The sequence below is a fragment of the Canis aureus genome, chromosome 25 (assembly GCF_053574225.1).
Source record: "Canis aureus isolate CA01 chromosome 25, VMU_Caureus_v.1.0, whole genome shotgun sequence".
Classification (NCBI taxonomy): domain Eukaryota; kingdom Metazoa; phylum Chordata; class Mammalia; order Carnivora; family Canidae; genus Canis; species Canis aureus.
This window is the reverse complement of record NC_135635.1, coordinates 23260057-23272971: the sequence shown is the minus strand read 5'-3', so window position 1 is coordinate 23272971 and position 12915 is coordinate 23260057. Positions and strand designations below refer to the sequence as shown.

The 12915-nt window shown below is 37.0% G+C and overlaps 1 protein-coding gene and 1 pseudogene across 9 annotated transcripts in view; one reads left to right on the top strand and one right to left on the bottom strand.

The window, feature by feature from the left end:
• The window catches only part of SOX5 (SRY-box transcription factor 5), a 994522-nt gene that overhangs the window by 883891 nt on the left and 97716 nt on the right, over nucleotides 1–12915 (bottom strand). The gene's annotated exons all lie outside the window — the stretch shown is intronic.
• Nucleotides 254–354, top strand: LOC144297777 (U6 spliceosomal RNA; annotated as a pseudogene).

Below are 12915 nucleotides of genomic sequence, written 5' to 3'. Positions count from 1 at the left end.
ACGTGGATATCCTTATATCGCCAGTACAGATTTAACTCTTGAATTCAAGATTCACCTATCCAATTATTTATTTGACCTCTCTAATAAAATGTCACTATACATTTCCAACTTCATATGTCCAGTACAAAACTTCTGATTTCCACCTAAACCTCCCTCAGTGTCATCAACAAATACCACCAATCTATACCTAATTTCCTTCGATTTATCCCATACATCCATTTCATTAGCAGTCCTTAAAAACCTGTGTGTTGCAGTCTCTTTGGCAGAACATTTATTAAAATTGGAACAATACAGAAATTAGCATGGCCCTTACACAAATATGACACCCAAATTTGTGAAGCATTCCATATTTTTGCATGGTAACAGATGGTACCTGCTCTTGTAGTGAGCACAGCATAACATGTAAACTTGTTGAATCACTATGTTGTACACCTGAAACTAATGTAACATTGTACGCCAACTATATTTCAATTTAAAAACCCTGTATGTTCATCTGCCAACTTCTCTCCAACTTAACTACCACCCCTAGTCCAAACAAGTCCTTCCTAGACTATTGCAATCACTACCTAACTGGTCCCCCTGCTTCTACTCTTTCCCTTTGAAATGTATGCTCTACAAAGCAGTCAGAGACCATGCCCATGTGCACGCATGTGTGTGCGTGCGCGCGCACACACACACACAGTCAAGCTCTTCTTACAGAGTTAACCATGATGCTTTAAAAAAATTCTAACTCCTTACTCTGTGGTCTGGTTCTTGTCAATCTGAACTCTTACTATTTTCCTCCTTGCCAATGCTCCAACCGCATGAGCCTTTTCTCTATTCCTCACAGCCTCAAATTCATTTCTCCCTTAGGGATATTGCACCAGCTGTTCTCTCCACCTAATATGTTATCCCCATGATCTTCAAACGTCTGGTTCCTTCTTGTTATTCTAAAATAGCCATTAAGGCACTCTTCACCACATCAGCCTATTTTATCTCTCTCTCTGCATAGTACTTATCACTAGTTGACATTGTCTTGTTGCCTTTGTTATGTTTGTGTTGCTTTTGTCTGTGAGTCATCTGAGAATAGGAGGTTTGTATACCTTATTTACAGCTAGTCTCAGCATCCAAAACAGAGCTCTGAATATAATAAGCAGTCAGTAAATATTCAATAAGTAATTTTAATGAGTGACGATGACATCTTGTATGACATGACATGAAATTGTCCTCAAGTGATCTTTTCTAATATTTGAAAAAATAAAACCAATCTTCTAAAATATAATCAACAGTTAAGATTAATACAATAAACATCAAATGATGCTTATCCATCAACTTTTTCTATATTCCCCAAATTCACCTTTGTACATTCCACTCTCTTTGCACATTCCACTCTCTTTGCACTATTGCCTGACTGAAATATTATTTCTCCTGGAAGGTTCTCTAATGCCCAATACCATCTATGTAAATATTATAAACTGTGAAAATATCCATTTTTAAGACCCAATGCCAAATGTTACCTTCCTTCTGACACACTCTCTGATTAATATCTATCTTGTATGCACCCAAAATAATCTGCTTCTTTTTAATACTTTGCTTTTTAATGACAACACTTATTTCCGTGAGAGGGCTGGGTATTAACAGGTAAGAGTTTCTCAAATTTTGTTCCTTAGAACACTAGGACTTGAGACAATGTGTACAATTCACATTAGCTTGGGAAACACTGCAAAATATACATACCTACTTTGGGGGATTCACAACACAGTGAAAGGATCTGGACAAAGTCCCATAGTAAGTAATGTGTGGGATGTAACTTTCTGTAACTCAAATTTTGTTTTCCATTATTTGATTACAGAATCATCAATTGTCTTATAAAGCAGATATCCATTAATATCTCACAGCAGATAGCCTGAGATATACCTGAGTAATGGTTAAGAGCATGGGTTTTGGAATTCGCTAAGTTGGAGGACTTCAATTTTAACCTGACCTCTAACAATTCTTAAAGGAGTGACTACAAGCAAATAACTAATTTCTTGGCTTCCATCTTACCATCTGAAATAGAGTTGAATAGGGCTATCACATAGGATAAGAATAAGGACGGAGTAAGAGTGGCAGGGTGGGGCAGCCTGGGTGGCTCAGCGGTTTAGCGCCACCTTCGGCCCAGGTCCTGATCCTAGAGACTCAGGATCGAGTCCCATGTCGGGCTCCCTGCGTGGGGCCAGCTTCTCCCTCTGCCTGTGTCTCTGCCTCTCTCTCTCTCTCGGATAAATAAAATCTGAAAAAAATAAATAAATAAAGGTGCCTGGGACCTAGCAGCCACTCTATAAATGCCACTCCATTAGAATAACAATTTTTATCACTGTTGTACCTCAGTGAGGTCAGGAATTTTAGATGTTCACTTATGAATCTCCCACAAGAGACAGATACCACACAAAGAGACTTAATGCAAACTGCGGGCATACTTTAAGCAGAGTAGCTAGCACAAGAATGCCAGCCAGCACAAGGTCGGAAAAGCCTCAGGCCTCACACCATCCCTCTTGCCTAATAGAGGGCTTAATTTAAGATTCATGTTACCAGCCTTGTCTTCCAAGGCATTAGAGTTTACAACCCCTTACTCAGAAGTCCTCAATTAATGTTTGTCGAATTGCTTGATATCAATGGATTCTGACTTTCTTCAATTCTTATCCACAAGAAACTCCAACTCCACCTCAAAACAGCATGTGAATTCTTTAACATAGACCTCTTGCAAAAGAGTGATTCACTCAAGCAATCATTTATATGTTTAAAACCTAAGTTAGGAAGAAGGTAAAAGGTACAATTTAAAAAAGTTTTCAAATCTGATGTGCACTTCTCCCAATGGTCAACAAGATAAGTCCACAGTGCCTAAGAAACCCAGAGAATAAGGAGGTCCCTTGGGACTGGCTGTTAGTGCCAACTCCCAGAAGGTAGGGGCATTCTTGCATGGAGGGAACTACAACTGATGACCTCCAGAGGGCCATTTCACCCTTGAGTTTCTATTAAATCATTGGAATTTAAAAAAGAGCTCTAAAAAGAACTTTAAGAGATCATCAAGGCCATCCCCCTGCCTGTTAGAATATTTTTATATCTCCAAGTTCAATGTTGAAGTGTGAAGGCTCAAGCTGCAAGAGAAATTGATGGGTTAGAGGGCAGGAAAGCTTAGGGGGAGAAAAGAGAAAGGAAAAGAAAAATCTGAGGATAAAGGAATTTATGCCCTCCCAATTAACCTTACCAAGGACCTCAAAATTCCCAAGGCAACCTTGATTCTACCTTTCTTTCTTTTGTTTTCAAATATGGAATTTTCCCCAGGACTAATGTTAGAATTGAGCATATTCTTCCTTTGATTTATGAGAACATTCAGGGAATATAAGGTCATGAAAGTTACCAAACCAGCTGGCTTCAATGCAAAGTAATTAAATAGAAAGTCTTAAAAACTTAAAATCCTTACTAGACTTGTTTCCGAAGAATGTTACATTTATCTTCCTTTATATTTCAAGTACTCATTCTTATATTTTTAAAATATTTAATCTAGATTTACATGAACCTTCCCCTGATGATAGCAATGGACCCAAATTAAAAAAAAATCTATAAAAAAGGAGAAATTAGAGCATCTGTATTTGTGGTTAAACTACTAGTGAACAACATTTCAGGAAATTCGTGGTTACAGTAATTAGATAACCATAAATGCCTGTTAGTTCAGAAAAGCAAAATTAAATGCTGGAGTTTTTTTTTTTTTTTTTTTTCAAAAAAAAAAAGCCACTACAATGTGAAACAAGCAGAAATAAAAAAACAAAAACAACAAACCCTGATTTCATAAAATGTTGAACAAAACTGCATACTTAAGTGGTTATGCTCTAAACATGAAAGCAATCTACTCAGAGTGGCATTAAGACGTGGGTTTTTAAGCTTCCCTATATTAGGTAAAATGACTATACCAAGAATTGTGCTATACTATTTATTTTTTAATTCCTTTGATATGATCCTTAAATTATACTTAATGATACCTTATCCACCAGGGCCCACCCAGAGGCTTTCATGACCCAAGCTAATACTGTCTTTTTTTTTTTTTTTTTTTTTAAAGATTTTCTTTATTCATGAGAGACACAGAAAGAGAGAGAAAGAGGCAGAGACACAGGCAGAGGGAGAAGCAGGCTCCATGCAGGGAGCCTAATGTGGGACTCGATCCTGAGACCCCAGGATCACACCCTGGGCTGAAGGCAGGCGTTAAACCACTGAGCTACCCAGAGATGCTCTACTACTGTCTTTAAGACAAGTCAGATCCTTTGAAAAGCCTCTCAGGTTCTAGGTTTTATAATTCCTTTGTAGTATGCATATTCAGATACACATGGTTAGTAATTTTTCTAAGAAAAATGATGTCTGAAACTACACTCTTGCAGGTGTAATCCTGAGCACACTCACACAAGTAAATCACTCCTACATCCAGCAGCTAGAAAAGAGAGCCAATTTCTGGTAAATGGACATGATAGCCAATTAAAGGAAACCAAGTGGTAGCATGCCTAGATGGTGAAACATGAGCCAATTTTCTGTGACTTTTGCTTGCAGAACCAAGGCATGCTTTAATAGAGTGGCTTCAGATGTTGATACTCTATCAATGTCTGTATCTCTCTGATTGAGCGTGACATAATAGCTCTTTCCTTTTTGAAGGCCGAGTGTTTCCATTTTCTTGTATCCTATAGATATCCAAGAGCAAAGAGAGTTGCCACATTACATTTCTCCAAATAAAACCATGGGGTAGTCAAATTAATCTAATTATCTGTGACCCAATTTGATAATACTGCTAAAAGCAATGTTAGAAAGGACTTCTCTAGAGTATGCTCTTTGTTTTCTCATTCATTCTCTTGTTCTAATAATTTGGCTGAGAAAATACCCTTTCACACTGAAAATGCACCTGCTTCGATATTTTATGCATAAACTTGCACCATGAAAATATGTGCTCTATTTACTGGTATTTGAAAAATGTAATAATGAGACACTCAAATTGTCATCAGTTTAATAAAGTTCTGAAAAATTCTAAAGATTGATCCAGCATCATTTTCACATTTAACAATCCCACTCAAGCAAGTAATTCTCAGGTGACTAATAAAACAGGTTCAACTATTGGTTCAGCAAAGGTCAGAAATATCACTTGCTTGTAGCTCTTTTTATGAAGTTGGACACAGTGAGTTTTCAACTTGCTTCTTTCTTTTCTCACTTTGATCCACTCTTGATACTATTCACTTTGGTCTCTCACAGATAGAGACCTGTGGCAGGTTTTATGGTATTTTAGAAAATAATTTCATGTTCCATAAGTAACAGAGATGCACAATTCTTTATGGGAACCATTTCATTCCAATTTTTCCGATTATGAATTTACATGAAGCAAAAGACTACAAAAACCTCTATTTCTTTTCTTTTTTTTTCATTTCTTCTCCAATGTACTGTCATTCTGAATTTTTAATATTTGTAATGAACAAAATTATATGCTTGGAATGCACCCTTCAACATAATGGTATTACAACTAAATATTTATTTGAATTATGTTTATGGTAATAATAACTAATGTGGGTTTTTTTTCACGACATAGGTTAAAAGTCTGCAGCCTCTAATTTGACAGGAACTCTATTATCACTTTCTGCAAAATTAGACAGGAAAGAATATTAAGACATCTAAAATCTGACACAAATAGAAATCACTTTTTCTCTCACTTTACTTTTTTTTTTTTAAACAAGAAAGATGATTATATGCTGCTCGACATTCCATTTTCAGGCCAACAAAGGGGATACAGAGGTTCAGTCTTTATCTTCTCCAATGAATAAGACCCTTGCGAGAATGCATTGGTATTTAATACATTAAACTTCTTCAGATGTAGAGAAAGAAGATAAAGTTAGCTTTATCTTCTTCATGGTCTTATCCATTCAGCTCTCTGTTTCAACTAACATAAAAATATCTTCACTGCAAGGTCCCAGCCCAGACGGCTAATCCACAGTACATCATCTGTGAAACACATATGATCCTCATACTTAAAAAACCACTAACTAAAGATGAGTGAACAGTATTGAGACAAGAAGAATTCCTCTACTCTAAACCAGAGCAGAACCTGAAGAAAAACAGTTTTTAAAATTTCAAAGTAAGGCTGGTTTTCTCAGTGATTTGTGTGACTGCCTATTTGAATCTAAAAATGTCTCATAGTGTACTTGAGCACTTTTTGTTTTGGTCACAACTACAAACGGAACTAAAAGCCAAGGCTATTTTTCATGATGCCTTTGGAGAACTTTGTATGAGAGAGATCCTTTAGAAATAGTGCAAAAAAGTCTATCCTCCTACAAAGTTCAGTGAAGACTTTACAACAGAGTATTTTGATTCATTTCACTTTGGAAAATATACACTCATAGCCTATGCTCATAATAACACCCCCAATCCATCCAGAGATTCCAAAGTTTAGCATTTCCCCCAAAATATCTCTGAAAATAATAAAGATTGATATTCTGCTGAGTATAAGGCCATGACCCTGAGATGCTAGAAAACTAACCTCATGCAGTAGGGGCTGTGTCAACGGCCCCTCCAGGACTGAGGCACTCATTCTAGCTGCCAGGTGGTCTGGCTGCTGCTAATTCCTAAGTGACTCCTCCTCAGGACCTGCTCCCAGGAGAAGGAAGGGGGCTGCCTTGCCCAGAGTCGTGGTCCTAGGAAGGGTTTAGAGTGACAGAGGCTAGGCACCCTTACCTCAGTCACCAAAAACTCCCAAGGGCCATGCAGTGCCCAAGCTCTCTGGGGATCTGATGAGGCCTGAATTGTAACTACATTTCAGTACAACCCCTCCAGAGGCCTGGTCCTGGGGCCTACTCCCTCACAGGTGTAGGTCCAAGGAGCACTCCCAGTCTCCAATTCAGCACCTCAGGGAACCCAACCCAAGAAGCATTACAATGAGAAGAGCTGGAGGGAATCCAGTTTCTATTATAATTCAACATTACTTCTTTTGTAAAGGTAAAGAAACCTCAGCCAAGAACAATGAAATAATTTGCATTGAATCTGTCTGTTACCGGTTCTTCTGCCGGTTCTTACAGACAGGTGTTCTTTTATTAGAAATTGTTTTCCTGGGCAGCCCCGGGTGGCTCAGCAGTTTAGCGCCCGCCTTCAGCCCAGGGCGTGATCCTGGAGATCGAGTCCCACGTCAGGCTCTCTCCCTCTGCCTGTGTCTCTGCCTCTCTCTCTCTGTGTCTCTCATGAATGAATAAATAAAATGTTAAAAAAAAAAAAAAAGAAAAAAAGAATTGTTTTCCTCAGTGGACTTCACTTAACAAAATTACATTTGAGCTTAAATCTGGCCAAGTAACAGTTAACAGTTCTCTTTTTAGCCTCCCACATGCCACATGATATTTCTAGAAACTCTACCAAGGAAGGAGAATCAGCCTAATGGGTTGGAGGGATTCAGGAGATCAAGAAGGTTAAGGGGGAAACTAAATTTTTTCTGAATATCTACTGGCATTATCTAAGGAACTTAACGTAACATTATCTTAATCTTCACAACTCAATGAAGGAATATTTCTTCTCTCACTTTACAAATGAAGGAACTGAGCTCCAGTTGGATCATATGAGATTTGATTCAGAAGCCGCTGATATGTCCACTCACCCCAGTGCCTCCCTGTGACTGCAAATAAACATGCTCTGTCCTCCCTTATTCACCACATTTGCAAGCGTGAGGCCTTGGTTATAATTTACCTTCCTGATTGTGACAGTATAACTTCACTACATAATACACTACTAACTTGACTCACTATAAATAAAAATCAACAATGCCACACTTTTCAGCATGTTGATTAGCATTTATGATTTCATAGTGCCAAAATAAATAATTTATTTTAAAGGATTAGTAAAGCTAAGACATATTCTTACGTTGTTTTTCACCAGGATAAAAAATTTACAATGACATCCCTTAACTAGGCACTTAAGAAATCATTTGGCAGTTTACTTTTTGCCAAATGCCATACATTGTTTTAATGTCAGATAGGAAGTAAAAGTTATTTATAGACTGAAATATAACACTATTAAAGCTCAATCTTATATGCAGCAACACATTCCAAATAGAGTTCTCAACACTACATTTTAAAGCGCAAATCACTGTATTCAATACCAGCATATGAATGTCTTCTTAATAAAGCACCAGATGTGTGACAAAGACTCCAAAAGGGGAGACAGTTGAAAGAAAAATCTAATAATGTCAATGATATATTTTTTACCTTAACCTAAAAATTAATTTTTGTGACTAAACATTTCTCACCTTTTTTTTTTTTTTTTGATATATGTGATTCATAAGACTGCTATCAGCATGAGTCAGGTTAAATGTTGCTTTTAACAATGCTGAACTTTGACATTTTAGTTAATCTAAGTAATTTTTTAAAAGATTAGCATTTCTTATTTGGGTATATAGACACAACATTTTTTAGCCTTGAAAGACTGTTTCATTGTAAGATAAGCCTTTGGATAATTATTTTTCTGGGGAATTCTGGTATTTGTAGTTTTATGAGCGCAACCACATTAGTTACAGCAAGGTGGCTTCTGAATTCCTTAAATAAAGGAGTTTTAAAATCTGTGATAATTATTCAAAAAAATATTTTCAAAAAGATGTAAAACAATTTTTAATGTAAACTGCAGCCCTACAACTGGTAGAGCTGTCTCCCATTCTTGCATAAATATACAGAACATTATGTCTTATTCTTTTCTAATACACAGCATGACATCTTGAGGTCTATCAGCTGGTTTTATTTTACGTTAGGCTTAAAACTCAGTGGGCATTGCAGACATAGGAAGGTGAGGTGAAATGAGAAGCAAAATATTAAAAGTGTCCTCAAAACTCAGAATACTACTTTCCATTTTATTCTGTAATGAAATAAATGTTAATTACTTCCTAAGTAGAGTTGCAAGATAAGATAAAAAATACAGGACACCCAAGTAAATTTGATTTTTTTAAGTGTGTCCCATGCAATATTTATATTGTGCAAACAAATCACCTGAATATCTTATTAAAATGCAGGTTTTGATTCAACAGCCTGGAATGGCACCCAGTCTGTATTTTTCTTTGCTAAATCTGCCAACCTATCTTAAATTATTTTAAAAAGAAGGAAATGCTGAAGATAGTATTGTTAAATGTTCACTTGTAGATTAATAATTGCAGTTAATGAATGGAATGACAAATCAGTTTTTATTTACATACTTGGCTCCGTGTCTTCTCTAAAATCTCTAAATTAATAGTAAAAATAAAACCCCGAGAAAGGTTTTGAAAATATTCTTTACAACATGGCCATTTCTGCGTATTTTCCCCATCTTCACAGGTCCATTATCTAATCAGTAGTGTTCACCCTTGGCTGAACATCAAAATCACCTAGAGAGCTTTTAAAAATCCTGCTACCCAGCCACACTCTACTCAATTAAATATTAATCTCTGGGGTAGGATGGGATCCAGGCATAGATGTTTTTAATCTTCCCAGGTGATTCCAATGTGCACTGAGACTGAGAGCCTGCCCTAGGTCCCTACTTTCCAAAGTGTATAACCAACATCAGTCCCAGCTGGCAACTCGTTAGGAACACAGAATCTCAGGCCCCACCCAGGCCTTCTGAATCAGAACTTGCATTTTAACAAGATATCCAGGTGACTCATATGCACATTACAGTTCGACAAACACTACTCTAAATCATTTAGAGATAACAAGTAAAGGCAGCCACATTTATGACTCTCACTCTAGTGTTAACTGGAATTCTAGAATATTCCAACATAGCAAGACTGGTCTAAATAAGGGCAGTTACTATAGCAGAGACCAAAAAAATTGTCAGTCCTCTCTCAATGCACATCACTTTATAGACTTCCAACAGAAGTAATAGAAACTATCCAAACAGACATTAGATAGAATCCTGGAGGCAATTCCCATAGGACAGCACACCTGATTCTAGCCAAAACCCCACAAACCAAGAAACCAATATCTAAACAGTAGTCATTGCTTTCTTTTTCCCCTAACCTCAATCCTAGTCAATAAAGCTACCTTTCTTATAAATTACAATGTCCTAGTCAAGGTCCTTTGCCCCCAAAGTGCTGGTGTCTCTATAGTAATCACTGACTTCTGTTTTCCAGCCATGAATTCAAAGGTTTCTTGGATATGTTCCATCAAGGAACTGAGGGCTTTTTTTTTTTTTCCAAATTATAGCATATTTAAAGAAACCTAACATGGTAACCACTTAAATGCAAAAGAACCAAGCATTCACATTGAGGCTGAAATCTAAGTGCTATGATTTGAAAAGCATCTGGAAGGCTTCCTATCAAACTGTCTTGCCCGGTTTATTACTGGAGTTCTCCTTAGTAAGTTTCTTGTGTTAATATAATGTTCTCCAGTGAAGTACAAATGCTGTACTCCTAAGGAAGTTAACATGTTTAATTTCTAAATCTTAGTGTTGAATTAATTTATAAAGCTCATTGTTTTAGGGGTTTTTTAACCCAAAGGACAAGACTGATGAGTTCTGGGTTAATGATGGCATTAAAAGTCAGGGAAGTGGGCAGCCTGGGTGGCTCAGAGGTTTAGCACCTGCCTTCAGCCCATGGTGTGATCCTAGAGACCTGGGATCAAGTCTCATATCGGGCTCCCTATGGGGAGCCTGCTTCTCCCTCTGCCTGTGTGTCTCTGCCTCTCTCTCTCTGTGTCTCTCATGAATAGATAAATAAAATCTTTTTTTTTTGATAAATAAAATCTTTTTAAAAAATTTTAAGATAAACTCTGCAGTTGCCTACTTTTTGAAATAGTGATTTTATAGTTTAAATGAATCATAAATTACAAAATTAAATTATACAAATATGAAACATTAATTCCTGCTTATAGGGATTGGAAGTGCTATCCTTATCTTTATCCTTATCCTTATCCTTATCCTTATCCTTATCCTTATCCTTATCCTTATCCTTATCCCATGCAGGGAGAACGCAGGACTCATCCCGGGTCTCCAGGATCAGGCCCTGGGCCAAAGGCGGCACTAAACCGCTGAGCCACCCAGGCTCCCCTATCTTAAAAAAAATGTTAAGGGAAATGGAAGACAGTAATTTTTAGTTTTCATACATTAGCTATCATAACTTCCAAAGCAAGGAGCTGAAAAAAGAGAAAACTTGAGGTTATATAGAGTGTGCTTTTGAGTGAATAAAAAGTTTTGAGCATAATTCTAGTTTTATTATATTTCATGAAGTGAGCAAGAGAAATTGTGTCTGCATCAATGTAGTGGAGGAGTTTCTCATCTCAAAAGCCTATCTGTATTGATATCAGAAAAGGGTAGGGGTGCAAAATGACAGCAGCTGGCCTGCCCTTTCACCTTCCTAACAGGGCTGGTGGCAGCAATGAAGCTTAATCAATGCAATGGAAGTGACATTTTGCAGTCAAATCAAATTAAATGGAAATGAAAGGAAAATCTGAGGTCCAACCTAAAGGCTGTTCCTCTTATCACTGAGGTCATCTCCATGGCAACTAAATGCTACAAATGTGTAGACTAAATCCTTAACAAATCTGCAGAAAGCATGTCCAATTGAATATGATAGTGTCTGTCACTGTACTTTGTAGCTTTCTAAAAGCTGACATTAGAAGTAACAAAAAAAAACTTCAGTCAGCAAGTATGCAGGACAGCACAGCTAATCTGACCACTACTCAATGACAGAGGTGCTCAACTTCTGAAAGAATGAACTCCTAAGTAAGTGGCAACTTAAAGACAGACCAAGTTAAGTGGATTAGGTTCAAACTGCAATGTTTTCTAGAATTGTTTTTACTTGGATGTATTCAGTTCAGAAACTCCCTGGTCCCTGTAAAAGCATTTTCACATCATGAGGAATAATGTGTATGGGCTTCCATCTGATCATGCCATTACCCTTTCTCAAGTACTCCCTCAGCCATTCATTTCCCCCTCTTTTTGAGAATGCAGTGAGAGCAGATGGGTTTCAGGGTTAGAGAAGGCAGCACGTACGGGCAAACTGCAACAGAGCAGCAGTGGTAATAGTTCTTCATGTAGTTTCCTCCAACAGACTCTTCCAGAAGAGTAACTCATCCCTCTACACCTCTGTTTTACTGTACCATGTGGCCAGTCCAAACTAACTTGGTAATCTGGAGTTAATTTCTTGTTGTAGATCATATTTTGTCAGAGAACGTAAAACAGTATCACTGAACACTATTTCCCTATAATTAAACCACCATTCTTAGGGAAGCAAGAATTCTCATATATCTGTGTATATCTGGCTTGAGATCTGGGTGCCCTCTACTACATGACAATATATTTACAGAAGGAAGGAGAAAGATAAACATCTAAGTACACCAGATTCACCCAGTGATACATACTGAATTCATTGTTCAAGCTATACAATAAGAAACATTACCTTGTAGGAGGATTTATTGCACAAAGTTTGTGATGTCTCCACTGGTCATTTAATTAAGTCATAAAAGTGACCACTATGGTTCTTGGAGTTTGCTAGGGATGCTGTCACTTTGCAATATGAAACATGTCAATAGATTTATACCTTAGGATGACAATTTGATATGAAGTGAAAGTTTAGCTCAAATGCATAAAACCATGGGTCATTATAGTCTATCCCCATTAAAATGGCAATTCATACCAATTAATTTCTAGGAAGAAATTCCTGCTTCTGAATAGTGGTTAAAATAGCAATAATGTTGCTAACTTCAGATAACAGCAGTTCTCATAAATATATCATAAATTATCTTTTTTTCAGTAACACTAATTTACTTTGAGGTAGTATGTCTAGGAATTTTTCAAAATATATGTAATAGTAATAAGAAGACCTAATCTCCATTTAACACTTTATCTGGCAGTGATGATAGTCAACAAAATAAGAGCCTGTTGTTCTTTGAGACATCTTGCTCCCATATAGCACCAATGTTTTAAGGTTTA